Source organism: Corvus kubaryi, unplaced genomic scaffold (assembly GCF_017639235.1).
Source record: "Corvus kubaryi isolate FWS band 111438036 unplaced genomic scaffold, C.kubaryi_AGA036_p1.0 37385, whole genome shotgun sequence".
NCBI lineage: Eukaryota > Metazoa > Chordata > Aves > Passeriformes > Corvidae > Corvus > Corvus kubaryi.
In genome coordinates, this window is record NW_024581127.1 from 7246585 (window position 1) to 7262999 (window position 16415).

At 40.6% G+C, this 16415-nt stretch overlaps 1 protein-coding gene across 1 annotated transcript in view; it reads left to right on the top strand.

The window, feature by feature from the left end:
- The window catches only part of STMN2 (stathmin 2), a 39450-nt gene that overhangs the window by 1089 nt on the left and 21946 nt on the right, over positions 1-16415 (top strand). The gene's annotated exons all lie outside the window — the stretch shown is intronic.

Here is a 16415-nt window from a genome sequence, read left to right on the forward strand (position 1 = left end):
CCTGTCGTGGCTGTTGTTGCAGGGCGTTTTCCAGCGGCAGGGAGAGCATCTCCCCCTCCCCCGCAGGAGCCGCGCCCTGCCGCCGCGGCGCGCCGCCCCCAGCCCACCCCGCCGGGCCCGGGAGCGGCCGGGCGGGGCGCGGCTCGTCCGCCCTCCCCGCCAGCCCGGCGCCGGGGGACTCCCGGGTCTTGGGGAGCCCGTCCCGTCGCGTCCCTGTTGGTCCTGCTGGTCCTGGCAGGAGCGGAGGGCGGTAGCCCGGCACTGGCCCCTTTGTTCGAGGGAGGCTGCTGGGGAGGGTGGGTGAAAAAATCCCAGTGAGGGTGTGGAAGAAGGAGAGGGAGAACAGTCGTGGGGTCGGGCTGCTGAAAGCGTGCAGACCCTAACGCTCCTTGGGGTTGGTTTTTGTTGGTTTTTTGGTTTTTTGAAGAGGAATGAGGCTGGACCTGCGTTTGACGCATTCAAATTCAAGTTTTCACAATCATTCACCATTACTGTCGTGCACACGCAGATCCCACAAATAAGGTTGAAGCACTCCCAACACAATTAACTGTCCTCCCCAAGAAGCAAATCCCGTTCAAATTTCCATTTGTGCAGGTTCTTGTTACCACTCTTGATCACACTGCACGAAGTTACACCAAACCCTCCTGGCACCGGCTGAAACCGATGCATTACACCAATGCATTTATCTGACTGCTGATGTTCCGCTCCCAAGGAACAATTGGTGTGGATTGAAAGCATTCTAGCCTGGCTGTGGCACCCTTGGGAACAAGGAATGAGACAGCTGTAGATGCAAATAGAGGAGGGAAGTGAGGGCTGTGGGAGCCTGGCCAGCCCTGCAGTGCCGAGCACGCCGTCCCCTCCCCACTGCAGCAATCCTGTAATCAGTATTGATAATTTGTAGTCGGTCGGGGACTTATCCCTGCAGAAGGCCTGTTAGGAATTCTGTCGCAAGGGAAGGAAGGGCTCTTCAGCCTGGTGTTAATGATCTCGCAGCACACAAGTATAAAGATTTCTGCAGCAGGAGTGATGCCAGGAATCATTAGATGTACCCAGAGACGGAGGGACTGTGTGACGCCGGTTTGTCTGTTAATCCCTGGTTAATGAGCCACCTATACCAGCAATAAAAGGCTGTGTAGCTACCTAGATCAAGTTTCAAAAAATACTAATTACAACAACATTCAATTAAAAAATTAAAGTTACTTTATTAAAAGCATCTTCCATCTTTAAACTGACAAAGCTTAAAGTATTCTCATAATTTCTTTAAACTGTATCTTCCTTGTTATAGTTATTAATAGACAAAATTTGGATCTAAGCAGCTATTAGAATAAACCACCTTATTTCAAGAGTTACTACAAGGCAACAAATTTTATTTTCATGTGGAAAACTAGATGCATTCTCAGTAATTTCCAGCTAGGGCTAAATGAGCTACATTTGTTCTATGCTCAAACTTTACCCAGTAGAACACTGAAAGAACTACAGAGTGCCGATTTTTTCCCCTGTTGAGCACCATATTTTGCAAAGTAGCAATAAAGGCTAGGTCCTGCTACCACTGGAGCCAGCAAAACATTTCTAATCAGCTTAACCCAGCCCACTATTATATTTCTGGCCCTGGTCCAGCAAGGCACTTAATCAGGTGTCTGAGCATGAGAATAGTCCTACTGGCTTTGGACAGAACTGTTCACATAACTCAGGGTAGGCAGATGCTAAATATCTTGAACAAGCCTGTGTTTGTATTCTGCCACAGAAAGCAAAATTAAGCCTCATTTTCTGTGAGACTGTGTAAAATAAAAGGTTTTCAAGGAAAGGTTCTTTTACTTACATAGGAATTTCAACAGCTGCAAGAAGTTCTGGAGATCATTACGCTCTGAATGCCCCTGAGATTTTCCTTTCTGTTTAGTTTACATAGTATATGAATGATGCATGTCACACAACCATCTTTGTTTAGTTGGGTTTTTTTTTTTTGAGTGTGTCTTTTTTGAAATTCCATGTAACACGACTGTACAGAAATTATGGGGGCTTTTAAACTTCATCCTTCCCCTGACACCATCTTCCACATGAATTTTGTATTGGATACAGGGACTCCTTCATAGCTTAAGCTCCCAAGCAAATTGGATGTGTGTTACATAAATCAGTGCCTTTGCAGGTAGGGTCACTACAGACCAATCAGGCCACATACCTGGTTTGATAAACTTACTTAGTGTAAGGTCCATGGATGGCAATGTGAGGGTGAAGCAGTCTGTGATGCCACTGGAACTAAAAAAGTGTTTGAAACCATTATGTCATTGTTTCATTGTGGTGTTTTATTTAAGGAATATTTATTATTTGAACATCTTCAGATAACCATCATACAGAAGATCTCAGTCCCAATTATGGTTCCAATTTATTTTATAGGAAGTTGTTTAACAGAAATACATGGGGTATGTGTTAATAGTGTATTAAGGAAGTATTTTAATGTCAACTCCTTTTGAGATAGTCAGGAACACTGTAAGGATTATGAGGATACAGGAATTCAGGCAGGCCCATGCTCCCTCTTTCACATATCTCAGTAAGATGGATTAAACCATTGTAAAAGTGCTTCAGAGTTGCTCTTCTACTTTGTCATTTGCATTTCAGTTACAAGCTCAGACCTCGATACTTAGCTTGATGGATACAAGGCCACTGCTAAGTTTTTCTATTAACTGAGTACTACATTATTGTTTTATCTGGTGTGTAACATTCATATGAAGTCATAAATAAGTGTATGGTTGTTAACTGGTTCAATTATTTTAATAAGTAGGCTTTTTTTACTGCAAAGGGGTAAGAATTCTTCTGATCTGCCACTACACTTAAACAATTGTTTGATCATCAACAATTGCTCATGAGTGGCTATCTGAATATTAATGGCAATGACAAGCATCAAGTTAAAGAACATATGGCTAAATGCCAGGCTGAATTTGGACTGAGCACACTTCTTTCCACAGTCTTCAGTTTTTAGCTGAAGGTTTTAACCTTCCCCTTTTATAAATAAATGAACACACGTCAGCTCTGAATTATTTCCAACTGTCAGAAAATTACATATCTGTAAATAGGAAATTACTTTAAGAGAAGAATGGACATAGGCAAGAATCCGAAACAAATTTATTGTATCATAATGTTAGCAGAAATGTGATTTGACTGAGATACGACTATTCCAAATTCTTTCACTAGGAGAAGAAATCACAGACTGTGCTGAGTTGGAAGGGACTCACAGGGATCATTGAGTCCAACTCCTGGCCCTGCACAGCACCATCCCCAAGAGTCACACCATGTGCCTGAGAGTATTGTCCAAACACTTCCTGAACTCTGTCAGGCTTGGTGCTGTGACCACTGCCCTGGAGCACCTGTTCCAGTGCCCAAACACCCAATGGGTGAAAAAACCTTTTCCTGATATCATTTTGATATGATAAGGAAACTGAAGTGATAACATTTCCATTAGTTTATTTTTTTTCTGAGAACTTTTATTACTGAGCTAATATAAAAATGTTGGTAAGTAAAATTCGCTAAAGAACTGAGGTTAACACCTATTCACATTCTTTTCCTGATTTTGAAAGACTAGATTACTCTTCCTGCTATTAAGGCAGGAATAATTTTAAAAACAGTCCATATGGCTAAGGAATTATATTGCCTCATAGCAGTTCTTACTTACCCTGTGAGGTGTACAGGCAGGAGGATGGAATGTCATCTGTTCCATTTTCTTATGGAAGATATCCCATAACATACTGAGGAAATAAAAATAAAATTCAGCATCTTGAACACTTCCAAAATGTTCTCTCACCTCCACCTCCATTACCATCACCTCTTTGTCCCAATATAAGTTCTAGTTAGACTAAAAACTTCCCTGTTTAATAATGTATTCCTGTAATTAATTCACACTGATTTTGAGAATTTGAGTTTTCTTTAATTGATTATTTAAGCCTGGAATTTTTTTCTTTTTTTGAATTGGTATTTGTACTACAATAGTACATTTCTCCATATCAGCTTTTGCACACCTATTTTTTTTATTATATATACTGTGTAATCTACCCTTATGGTTAGATTTATCTCAGGTGACATTTGTATTAATTTCGTTAGAAAATAATTCTCCATTTTCAAATTAATAGCATTAATCTGAAAAAAACCAAAACAACATGACAAAGGAGAGATGGGGCACTCATATCCAGCAGTATATTTAGATAGTGTTTTAGCCTTCAAAGACTATACAATATTAACTGATTCTCCCTATTGGTGGCAGTGAGAAGTCAGCATTACTTTGTAATGTAAAACACAGGGAGCAGAAGGTTCCCATGACAGATTGGTCTGGGCAATACTTGACCTGTGCAGCATTTTCATGTAGGTCTAATTTAACTACCTTATTAGTTCACAAACAAAAGAAACAAAGAGATGCTCGGCACTCCTGAAAAATAACAAGCCTTAGGAGTCCTAAAGCAGGCATCCAAAAATGGTGTCACACCACATAATTGATATAGTTGGAAAATTAACTCACTAAAAGCTTTGCTAAAGGTAGTACAGCAAAAAAGCTGAACATAAGGGACTGAGGGTGGCATCTGGCCCTGTGACCAGTGGGCAACACCACCACTGGAAGTGAAGTCCTCCAGCAAGCCTTCTCACAGGCTGGTGAGAGGGAGTGGAAGTTTGCCTTTCAGCTTAGGTTATCAGTCTTCAAAAGCCTTTATGCTAGCACTCTCAGTAGTTCTGCCCAAGAGGAGGAGCAAATGTTATATCATGAAGCAGCAGTGCTTGCTTACCTCTGCAGTAACTACCTTCAAAAAATCCGCTGTCTGTTCTCCATAAAGTCACCTTTATAAACAAAAACTGTTGCCATCCTCGGGTGCCTTGTAGAGAACATGTCTTCTTCAGCATTTATCCATAAAATGGATGACAGATGAACCAACTTTGCAAATGAGTCTTGCCTCACTGGAGCCAATGGAGTACAGCCACTGGCCTCAGCACAATCAGCTGGTCTTTAGCCTATGGGGACACAGAAACTGGCAGCTGATTTGGGGGAATGGCTGCTATTCACAATTCTTCCCTCACACTTTTCTGTGGATACAGTCTGAGGTGTTGTTGATTTTCATTGGGTTTAAAAGTACTGTTGATCCCACTTGGAAGCGTGGGTCCCCACAGTGAATGTCAGCCAGCAATTCTACCTGGGACAGGTATCTCAGTCCTGCAAGGTGCTGTGTACCCATGACAGCAGTGCAGAAAGTACCTATTCCTCTAGTTGCTCAGCAAACGTTTTCAAAAACAGACAAAAATTCCTTTGGAGACCTCAATCCGCATGGACCTGCATCCTGAGTCATAAAAAAAAATGGACTGATGCAGAAATGCTGGCTCCTGGGAACTGAATACTTACGACATCATGTGTCTGAGAAATACCAGCATACAAAGCTGATCTGAAATTATTTCATTTTCTCTTCCACTTATGTTTTTCTTTTTCCTGTCTGCTAATACATAATTTAACCAATGAAGTGAATTTAAGCTATTTTTGCCAGGATGTGGGGTTAAACTGGTGCGCAGCATCTGCAGAAAACATTAGGCTTTGAAGAATATATTTAGAAATGTTAATCTTTTTAAGGTATAGGTGTCAAATCCAGGCAGTTCATAAATAAATTACGATTTATCCATTCATTCCAATACACAAAACCTGTCACTGTTGTAGCAGTTATTGTGTGGAGAGGTTGTGATCCTTCAGACACACAATCACAAAACAGGATCATTAGGAGTTTTTCACCAATTTTGCCCAAGCAGGTAATTTAGTTTAGAGAGGTGGCTGAGGATAGGGTTAGTAAACTCTAAAGCACCTGTGGTGAGATACAAGCATGACTGTACCTCCACAGCATGCAGGGAGAGGTCAGCACCTCTGCCTGTGGTCAAGGTCTGCCCAGAGTGAATGTACTCCTAATTCAGTGACCCAGAGGAAAATGCAGAGAGGAATGGTGAGACTTCAGCTGTCCCTTGGGCACTTCACCCACAGCCACAGAGAAGCCCTGATTTTGTCTCTTCCATTGTGGTGGCTGGAGAAGAAGAGGTGGTAATGTGTGCACTCCTGCCCCTGAGCCAAACAGCTGGTGGTTGGTCTCCAGGTGTGGTGCTGGAATGTTGTGGCCCTTGTCCCTGTGTGTCCTCCCTCCCCACAGACCACCAGACCACCGAGCTGTGTCTTCTTTCCACTCTCCCATGGGAAGAATATCATGCTAGAGAGAGGAAAAGAGTGCACAGAGAAGGGAGGATGACCCACCCCTAGGAACTGGGGACCCCAGGAGCATCGCTAGATTTTGCATGATATGGCAAAATAGAAACAGTTGTGGGAGCAGAAAACACAGCATGAGTTTCTTTGGGTGGTGGTTAGGACCCTTTGGCTTGAATTTCCTCATTCTGAGAGTTTGACCCCAGCTCTGGCATTTCCCAGTGAAAGATGTCACTGTAGGCAGTTGTTCCAAAGGGCAGGAGTAAGACAGCCAGCAGCGTTTCTCCTCAGCTGCGTTTTAAAAGAAAACTGTGGCTGCTCCTCTGTTTATGAAGAATCCTTCCAGGAAACAGGGTACACAGATTTCTTCAGAAGACTGACTGTGAGCTGGAAGAACACGCAATTCCCAATGTTAGTGGATTAAACATTTCAAGTCTGAGGCATCCTTGCTTGTCCAAAGTCTAGCACCCTTCAGTGCACACCAATTTGAAGAGCACAAATTGTGTTTTTCTGTATTCTCATGACCTCTCCTCATCTGTGCAGGAATTTCTAGGATCCAAATTTTCGATTTAGAAGAGTTTTCTTAAGCATCATTTTAGGCTCCTAGTTCCTTTATTGGATTTGTAGGTTAATCATTTTATGACCTGACTTTCTCTGCATTAAGACAGGGATAATCTTGGGTACTTACCTCAGAGCTGGGATGTGAGGTTATGTTCCATACTGCATGGAAATATGTAACCATGCTCTGATGTTACAGAAGTTGCCAGAATCCATACTGATCAGATTAGGAAACAGAGCAACTTACCTACTAAAGCTGTATTAACATTCTGTGCTATTGAGGGACTTTTTTATAATCCTTAGGGAGCTTCTCAGGTAAAGAAAAAATAATGATATGTGTATTTTATACTACTGACTGGCATAGGGTTCTACAAACTGAGAATTTACCCTAAGCTAAGGTACACTCTACCTGAAGGTAGATGAAGTGCCTTTTAATGCTTAAGGCTTTTACATTTAAATATATTCACTAGTCACTAAGTAGCTGTAATTTTTCATCTTGATGCTATTTTTGATGCTTTCAAAATTATTGAAAGCACAAATTGTCCTTTTGAACTAAGATTTCTGATAAAATACATGTTCAACTTCTTCCTCTGGTTTCCACTAGGATAACTCTTGATGCCATTTCATTGGCAGAGCTCCCTGGAGTGATAATATTATCATGGGTATTCTTTTTTCTTTTTCAAAAGACTGTGGAGACCACAGACATGTCAAAGATGCACTAATTTATTTTTAGCGACACTGCTACACGGAAGTGTAGCAAAATCTACATTTTTTGGTTTACTACTATTTTTGCACTGCAAATCATCCAGTTACCTGAATGGAGCTGTAAGAAATGTTGCATGTACCTAGGAAATCTTAAAACAAATGCATGAATCCATCTCCATAATTTTTCAAAGACATTTTTGGAAGTGAAATTCACTTCTGTAACCCATTTTATTAGTCTGTTAACTGCTTTAATATATTTTTTGCTTACTTTATTCATGTGAAAGGAAAGGGCTCACTCACTTGTCACTCAAGTCATATTTATATCACTTGAATATACCTTCTTTGTCTCCAGGTACTGGTGTTTATTAAATGTATTATGTAGATGTAATACAAAAAGCTATTTCTAAGATAATATCTTTTCTATGTGCTCAGATATTTTTTGATGCTCTCCAGACTGAAGTTAGAGAGCTTTCAATATTATATGCTGTAGGTAGGAATGAAGCCCTGATTCCTGATTTAAAAACCTAAGTGTTTAATATTTGTCAACAGTAATGTTCTCAAGGCAAATACCTTCTTGCTGGGAAACGATGTTCTAAGTCTAAATATCATCATTTTCCAGGTAAAATATCAATAATGACTTCTTAAGAAAAGTAACAGGAAGATATTTATCTTAAATTGCATTGATGATTCAAGTTACTCCATTTTGAAGTGCATTCACTTTTTTCGCAGTGAAACATTAAGAGAAATACCTTACTTAGAGAATCATACTGCATTTGATTAACAGTGTAAATCCCCTTGTTGTGAGGGGCCTGAAAAACAGTATTAAACATGATAGAGGTATTTTCAAGTCCTCTGCAAAATTCTAATTACCAGTTTGCACAGTTTGCCAGTGCTGTTCAAGAGGTCTCATGTCTGCTGGCATCCTGGTTTGTGCACAAAGATGTGCACGGGTCTGTCAAGGGTAAAAAATTGCAATAGGAACAAATATTGAACCCATGCAGCAAAATCAAGGCATTTAGATAAGCGAGCAGGTAATCTACAATATGAAGGTTGCAAAATTATATTTAGTACATTTCTATGTAGTTATACAAATAGAATTTCCAAGATTAAAACAAAATTAAGAAAAAGTATGGTGGAAACAGAGTATTATATGAGATGGACCCCAGTTTGGATCATCTATTCCCTGACTGACTTTACCTGCTTGGCTTTCCTTTTTTTTTTTTTTTTTTTTTTTTAATTTGTCTGCTCTTGGCAATTACTTCCACAACACAAATTCATCTCTCATCTCTTCACACGACTGCTTCATTCTTGTAATCCTTCACACTTCTCTGAGGCCAGAAGGGGAGGAATTGAGACCACAGGATAGATTTTTTTCTCGTTTCCAGTGCTCCTCTGGTCCACAGCATCACTCTCAGCCCACATGGAATCAGAATCCAGCACAAAGTGGCTTAAGAGAAACTGGCTGTAAAGCTTGGATTTGTGTATTTCAGACACGGCTGAAGGCTGAAATCCAGTATTTCACTGACTTATTCCATGGCCAGGCCTGGACAGATTCTTCAAGTGAAGAATGATTCCCTAGCACAAAGCACTAGAACCTTTCAAAGAAGTGCAATAACCACTCGTTTAGTTTACCACATGCATGTATTTTTCCCTAGTCATCTTCACAGAAATAGTGAAATGTTTTTAGTTAAAAGCTTCTCCAAAATTCATCAAGAGGCAGCCAAGAAAACTGTAGACCAAACTGAAGTGTAACAATGTGGTGTTCAGTGGAAGGACGTATTTTCTAACGCAGTAGAAGAAACAAAGCAGCACAAGATGGGAAATAGCAATGGCTGGCTGTGGTTTCCCGTGTAAATGGTTAAGATGTGCAAAGGCCAGGAACACTCATCTTGCTAGAATTAGATCCTAAACCAGTGGAACTATGGGTGTGATAGACTCATGTTGATTTACATCTGATGAACCTGGTTTTCCCCCTTTAAATCTCCCAAAGCATCAACTTAGAAGGAAATATCTTCTTTATTATTTTAAAAAATCATGTGAGAGCCAGCTACACTAAAAAAAAAAAGGAGAATTTAATTATGCAGAAAAATGAACTTTTTTTTTATACTAGAAAAAGAACTTGATCATATAATGAAAGAGACAGAATAGGCTGTAACAAATTGATATTTGGGTATATCTAACTCCTGCTACTTTTAGAACATATTAAAAATCCGATGGACAATCCAGTTCTGGAAGTTTGATAAGTCTGTTATAAAGGACAGGCTGAACAACAAAGAATTTCTGATTTGCCATTGCCATGACAGATTTTTGATGCTGGTGCACAGTGCCCTGAAAATCTCGCTATTGCAAGATCATTTTTTTTAATTCTAAATGAGACAAACACCCTTACACCAACAATCAGTGGAGCATCTCTGCAGGGATCAGCTCCTCATGTGGTTAATTTAGTAGCAGAGCAGCATCTCTGAATTCATCAAGATTTTCTTCTAAGTGGAGGCCAGTATTGCAGAAAAAATAGACACAGACAGAGACAGCTGCAAAGAGAGAGATAGACTGCCAGGGCAAATGTACTCTAGACATATTCAGTAATATTTTGGGATAGAAAAAATACCACTAAATTGAAAAACAGTAAAAAAGAGGGAAGGAGAAGAGAAAGATGAAAAAGAGAGGTGGGTCATGAAAGACTTAATTGGGAGCAGTCACATTCCTGAAAGTCCATATAAATTGTTACAGGGTAGACATTTATGCATTAATTTTATGTCTTCAAAAATCAAAGTGCTTCTATTATGCAAATCTGAGCAAAGCTACTTAAAACACAGGTCACTTCGCTGCGATCAGTGGTTCTTGTTTTAGTTTTATTGTAGCATCAATTGTAATATAAGTATCCCACCAGCAAATGTTCCCTCTCCGCCAATTTAATCAATTCTGAATAATTTACTAATTTCTTGGCGCCATCAGCATGGTTTCCAAGAAGAGGCTGTCATTCTTTATCTTCCTTTATTTTTCTTGCTAATTTTATACATCTTCTGGTTAGCATACTCAATAATATTTATAATCTATGCCCAACCATGATAGATTTTAGCAATATGCTGTTGAGAGGTGTCATTATTTTTGTTATGGAGGCAATCAAATGTTTGCATATATGCATAAAGTCATGGCAGGATATGATAGTAGATGTATAAATCTGATAATTAGTAGTAAGAACTGCATAGATTGTTTAGGTAAAGATCCCATAGAAAGATCTGAAAGCCACAGTGTGTCAGATGCATGTCATCCAGAAGGGTTTGATTCTGTCATTTCATTAATCTTGAGTACCTGATATGTTGTCCCTTAAGCCACCTCTTTGCGCAATAATCCCTCACCTTCCTGATAGCCCTCCACTGGACCTTCATCTGCTCCTCCATGTCCCTCTTAAATTGGGGGACCCAAGACTGAATGCAGTACCTCAGGTGCAGCTCCACAGCACCAAACACCTTCCATCGATTGTGAACCCAACCCCTCCTGCTGATTCATGCACACCTCTGCTTCCTTTCTCTGTCTTCCAAACCTGGACCATTTAAAAGAAACATTGAAGAAATAGCAAAAAAAAAAAAAACACCCCAAACCCAAACTCTTCCTTGTGAGACTTTTGGAGCCAACCTACACATGCTGAACTTATTTCTGCAAATTTATTTATTTTTTTAAAACAGTCACTTCTCCAGTATCCATTCCTATTTTGGTTCTTATTCATCCTTGAGCACTGACAGTAATGGGTTTGGGAACCCATCATCCAAAACCTCACTTGGGCATTTGTACTTTTTTTGGACTGTGGAGAAGACTAACAGAAAATTATCCTATGTCTTTCAATGCTGTAAAAATAGATTTTCACACTAGCCCCAGTTTCTAGATTTGGTGACCTGCCAAAAGATACTTCTTGTAGTCATCCTGCTGCCCACTTGTTAGCAGAATGCCACCAAGTGAAAAGATGAGTTTTACAGAATCTGCTTTGTATCGACATGGCTGATGAGGGAGTTGCTGTCATTTTTTCTTACTCTCTGCAGTGCTTTCAAAGTCCTTCAAAACCTGAAGACATTATTTTTGAATCAAAGGATTCCTCCAAAGATAAACATGCCTTTGATAGGCTTCCTAAATAAGGAGACTATCTTAAATTAGGGATTACATTTCTCTAAACCCAGAAATACAGTCCTTTGTAATATCTCATACTTAAATACAGCCCCTTGCTCCCACATATACCCCACTGAGTAGACTTAAAATTGCATAAAAACATTTTCATCTCTATAGTCTTTGTTATAAAAAAGGGGAATTAAGCCTTACAACATAAAGCATCAGAATAACACAGTTTCCATTATCACACCTCCTTGGGTTTAAAGCAAAATCTTCCACAATTATGAGTTATGTCGGCAGGCGAACTCCAATATCAAACAGTTTTATATGAAAACTCAGAAGTTACTTACTAGGAGCTTGTTTTGTTCAGGCATTCAAATTTAAGATACTATTGTTAATTAACACCATTATAATGTGTGTCCCATTGTATTATTGCAAGGATTGGAATTCTTCCTTTGTAAGTAATCTACTTACATGTGTCATTTGCAATTGTGTACAGAAAGCAAACTTTTTAAAGAAAATGCCTTTATTCAGACTGATGAGACATTCTTATTTTGGCATGTCCCACAAAATTTAAATTCCATTCAGAACCCAGAAGTAAATTGGATTTTCCAGACTGTCTCCTTTCATTGTCTTTTGCATTTTGACATTTAGTCGGTAGTCATGGCAGCCAGTAAGAATGATTGTGTAGCAGAAAGATGCAGTTACACATATTTGGCTTTGGGTTCAGTACATTAAATACATGGGAATTGCTCAGAATCAGCCATTAAACTTAAAAAAATAAAGTATATATATACATACACATATACTTTTTTATGTATAGAAATATATATAAACTGAGTAATGAATGCTTCTATGTATTTGATTTTTCAGACCCTATAAAATGGGGTTTCTAGTCTATATGAAATGATTAGTTTTGAAAGATACTATCTACAGCCTTCACAGCAGCATATTTTCTCTTAAATGGATTCTCCTGATATTTATGGTGTGAAAACAATTGCAGTAGGTTTTGCACTCAGTGTGATGGCTCAACAAGCAAGGAATGCATTTAATTATTGTAATGCAAAGACTGAGAGTCCAACCCTGCAAGAAATCATAATTGCATTTATATCATATCATACAAACACAAATTTCTACTTAGCTGATGGCCCTGCTTCTTTTTTTTTCTTTTTGTCTAGAGAAAGAAAAGAAAATAAAAGGCACCTTGCAATTTATTTTGCTTACTGTTCTGAGCCTCTAGTTACAACTAAATAATATTTTGGCCTTCATCAGGTCAAAGCACAATTTTGAAAATACTGTAAGATGTGAAAGGTATCTGTTCTTTGGAATGGCACAGGTTAATGAAGGTTGTGTTTACAACCCTTATATGAGTTATAAAAATGTCATCTTTTATATCAGACTTACAGTCCTGCTAAAACCACATATCTGCATTTCTGAGCCAGAAAAATGGCAAGGACCAGCCTGTCTGTTAATGGAAGCTCTCACTGTAGCAATCTATCTCTGTTCCTTTGATCAAGGTACTCCACAACAGCTGAATGATGGAAACAGAAAAAGTTGGATTCCTTACCCATTGTTTCTTAACTGCTTGCTTTTCCTAAACAATTTTGGGCCATTCCTTTCCTTGATGCTGTATCAATGACTTGCTTTCAAAACATGTGGGTAGTTCTGCTAAAACTTGCTTTCTGGAGAAGCTCAGTATGAACGATTTGACTGTAATCTCAGCACAGAGATGAGGGGATGGATTTCATAATGTAAGATCAGCTACAAGTCCAGAAAGGATCTGCTGTGTCCAGATGCAGAAAAACACTAGCAGAACTCCTATTTCAGCCATGAAGACTGGCAATATGCAAGGTTGTGTCATTAGTCTCCAAGCAGGATAAAAAATGGAGGGCTTGGAATAAAATGACACTCAGTGTCAAGTGTCAGTGGGTAATGCATGGCCAGGTGATGCACAACCAGGAAGAGTTTGTCAAGCCTACATAAAGGTATAAGGGTGATGCAAATTTAAGTCAGTGGAAGCCACTGAAGACGTCACCAGGAAAAACTGAACAAATGCCACTGTTCCAAACACACATGGCTGACGGTGAGATTCAGATAAATAAAAGTGATACTGGCAGCCCGCTCTCTCACACGCTGCTCTAGTAACCCAGTCTTGCTGTGCTGGAACAGAACCCGTAGCATGATTCATACCTTGGGAAGATGCTGTTTGATCATAGTAGGCTGCATGACTAAACCGTTGCCGTTCTATTTCATCACATTTGATTTGCATCCTCCCTCAAGGGGCTGTTTCACCAGCCAGCACCTGTATTCCCTGCAGCACTCAAAAAGAGACAGCCTGTGCCGACAGAGGTGTCACTTATGCAGAATTCAGGAGAGCTCTATTCCCCAGGAATCTTTCCTACAGAACAGGTCTGTGACCTGAGGCTTTTTTCTTTACCTCTGGGTCATTTTTTCCGCAGCATCCCTTGCCTCTCTTTCTCACACCATAAGCTCTGTGGCGTAGGTTGTTTGTATTTGACATTTTTACAGAAAGTAGCACAGATCTCAGCTGGGCCCCTGCATACTCCCGCAATGCGAGGATGAGATGACCTCAAGAGCATACTGGGAGGCAGCAGCCACCCCTGATGGCCTAGTCCTAGGTGTTCTGCTAGGTTCTCTGCTTGAGGCATCAGAGAAGGTTGGAGTGCTCAACACAAGGACTTGAAATTTCACTTCCCCCCAGTGCTCAGTTCAGCACCAGGCTGCAGACACGCTGCTGCTGTGGTGGCTGAAGCCTGCATGCTGCTGAGAAAAAGTGGGCTGCTTGCAGGCTTGGCAGCTTCCAACCTGTAGTTCAGTTCTCCCCACCCCACACTTAGAAAGATACTGAAGAAGTTTCAGCTCCTTTACAAGTCCTTCCCTGGTGCTTCAGTCACCAGAGTGACTCCAGAACCAAGGCAAGCACCACAGCTTTGTACCCAGGAAACAGCTGGGCTCAGGGAGCTCCTGAACACTACATGTCCACTTCTGAGAGAAGGATCAGCAATCTGGGCTTGTCCTATTGCAGGGAAGTCCTGAAGCAAATTCCACTAGGCTGATGTTATGGAAGGCTCATAGCCCCAGTCCCAGGAATGCTGAGACAAGATAACCTACATATAGCAAGGCTAGGGTGTTTGTGTTGAAGAGAGTCTCTCAAAAGCCTTCTGCTTCCCTGGCCTTCAGGTATGTGCATCCAGATTCCTGAAAACACTGCTTTTGTAGCCTGCATGGAGATTGAGATCCTGGTTCAGTGGTGCTTTCCAGGAGGGATCTTCAAAGCCATGTTAATGGAAGCTTTGGAGTGAAATATCTGTCTTTTTAACCCATTTTATATGTAACCTGTCTCAGAAGTGTAAAAGAGTTTAATGGCTTTGTGTCCTGGTGAAAGGGTGTATCACAACCCTTCAGGCATGGAGCGCCAAGGAAATACATTACACACCGTGAGCACAAAGTCATGGGAGGCAAATCCACCCATTCAAAAACTCCAGAGCTCAAGGTTTTGTTTCTTAAAAAATTCATATAAGACTCTTAAGTTGATAGATCAGGGGATAGGGGTTTTTCTTGAGAACAGGAAAATTAGTGATAGAATCAGACCCAGAATGATACATGAAGAATCCTTACTACTACTCTAACAGGAGTCCTAAGCTAAAACAGATTTTTCTGTGAGAGATGACAGAGCTAAGCTTGCTGCAATGCCAATCACAAGAAACTGTTTGCCCCAGGTGCAGGTATGTAACAAAACCAACAAAAGTTCTCAAGCAGGTAAGGTGAGCCAAATAACAAAGGTTATTTCTTCCTGGTCTTGCTGCTTTCTTCCTGGTGTTTGCTGAAAGCCTATTTGCATTTTCCATCCAGTCCACATTCAGGAAAATTACTTTGGTTCAGATCATCCCATAGCTGAGTTTCCAGTCTTTTTTGCTTCCAGTGAGTACAGGAGAGAGCGGATAGCAGAATGGTTCCTGGCGTGGGGCTGCCTTAAAAATTTTAGAACTTTTGATGTTTGCATGACTCCCACACTTAGGTGATAATCAGAAGCTATCCGTGTCTCCAGTGGCCTCTTATGAAGGTAGCTGTAAGTTCAGCATCTTAAACATCAGTATCCTGCCAAATCATCTGAATAACAGGGTTTGAACTTCTGCCTGCACAAAAATTAGACAGTTATGTTCAGTTAACCAGCCAGAAGTAAAGCTTAGGACTACTCTAGCCTTTAAGTTTATTCTTCACTCTTCATCCTCCCCACTGTTTTCAAAGTCTGTTTCAGTAACTTACATCCTTTCCTACACAGTAAGCTCTGTGGGAAGAAAACTGGGGGAAGGCAGATGGGATGCGGAGGTACAGAGGGAGATATGGGGAAGGGATGCCTGGTAAAGGCAAAGCAAACTGTAAAGAAGATTCTCTTTTCCCCATTGTGAAAAAAAATTCTCTGGAATTTTTGTTTTCACCTGGGTTGAAGTTCTCTTAAGTACAAGTGAATTTCAGGAGGGCCACAGTCCTCTGTATTAGTACTGGCTCCTTTGCCTTCCCCTCAGTCCCAGAGGACTTTTGGAGCTTAACAGCCAAGGGCTTCATGCCAGCATAATGCATGGGCTCTGCAAAGGGGTGGCTCAGAAGAGAGTACAGCATCTGGCTCTGCCACTGCTGCAGACCAATTTCTGCAGAGCTGAAGAAGGAGGAGCTAGCCCATGGCTTTCTTGTCTTCCCTTGTTTCCATCAGCAAGCAGTGTGGTGAGTCTGTGGGGCTCTGAGTGTACCAACAGGCTCTGAACAGGCACATGCTTGCTGTATTCGTTCCACACTAGAAGGAAATGTATGTGTTTTCATTTCAGCG